The sequence below is a fragment of the Limulus polyphemus genome, unplaced genomic scaffold, assembly GCF_000517525.1.
Source record: "Limulus polyphemus unplaced genomic scaffold, Limulus_polyphemus-2.1.2 Scaffold0, whole genome shotgun sequence".
Lineage (NCBI taxonomy): Eukaryota > Metazoa > Arthropoda > Merostomata > Xiphosura > Limulidae > Limulus > Limulus polyphemus.
In genome coordinates, this window is record NW_013665610.1 from 2,114,061 (window position 1) to 2,115,578 (window position 1,518).

A 1,518-nucleotide genomic window follows, 5' to 3' on the forward strand; every position below is an offset into this window, starting at 1 on the left:
TGGGCCCTACAAAAGGTGGACGACTCTACTGGTTTGGCCGTTACACCGCCTCCCCAAAGAAACTGGGGGAGTCGTCAACTTTTTGAAGGCCATAGATAGGCCTAAATAAAATGTTTTTAATTGTGTACCAGTTTAATGTTGAATATTATTTATGATTTTAACCTCTATTATTGACAGTGACAGTTTCACATGCCCTCTTCAGTGTCTTGCCTGAAGCTACTACTAAAACACAATCTTGTCAGAATTCTTCCTATGTGGTATGTTTGGTCAACCAAACTTTGATTTCTGCACATTTATCATCTAGTATTTCAATCATGAGACCTATTAATGGAATTAACACTACTACTTCTGGGAGTAGTTTGACTTCCTGCATTTTTGTAGGATTTTACTAATTTGGCATTCTCATATTAAATTGATTGTGTGTATAACCTTGTGCAGATCATTTTCATAAGACAGAATGATGGCATTTTCCCGTTGTATTTGCTTTCCGTGCCCTTCTCCTCAACGTTTCAATAATTATTTCGAATTTTGTATAAAATAAAAAAGTTAATAATGTTTTATTTATAATCTTTATTCAAAATATAGAATAATTTAATTATCTCATATAAGTCTGCATTTCTTTCAAAGATTTTGTTTTTGGCAGTCTGTACAGTATGCAAACAAACATCTCACATCAAAACGTTAAATAGCACTCAGTGTTTTAGCTTATGCTTCAGTAATTTAATGTCTTTATATGTTATATGTGTGTAATTAAAGTTAAATACCAGTGTGTCATATTTCTGCTTGTTGCCACCCTGATGTAATGGGATGTCAGTCTTTCTTAATGTTTATTATCCTAATTTTAAGTAAAAGAACTAGAATTATTTTCAATTTATACCAAAGTGATTTAATTCCCATATATAGTTTAATACATGCTATTAACGTAAGAAGAGATATCTGCAGATTATATTTGTGTATGTTGGCACCCTGGTAAGGTATCTGTTTGGTGTGGTAACAGACCCTGATACGTAGCACCCATATTACATTCAGGATAACCTTTCGCATTTCTCTCATACCATGATATGACGTATTATGGTCAAACCTACTTCCAAAAATATATGTTTTTGCTACTTTTATTATACACAATATAAGTGATGCGTCCATGTGGATGGATGTATTGCATTAAATGTATTGTTTTATATCATATTTCTTTTATTGTTCACCAACCTGGAGGTGTGACGAGAACAACTTATCTTTTGATGGTGGTAATCCTAGTAAACATTTCAGCGTGCGACGGTATCTGTATCATCTCAAACCTCGACCTCTGCAACATCCATCAGGACATATGTGCCACAAAGAAGGTTTCAAGAGGCCTCTTACAACATCCTTTGATGTCAGATGGCAGACAGACGTTGAGAACTGCAACACACGTTAGACAAGAAGGTATATTCCATAATGTGTGTGATCAGAAGGAACTATGATATTGCTATCAAATCTACAGAGAGAAATGACCCTTGGGATACCGTCAGAGGAAAAAAA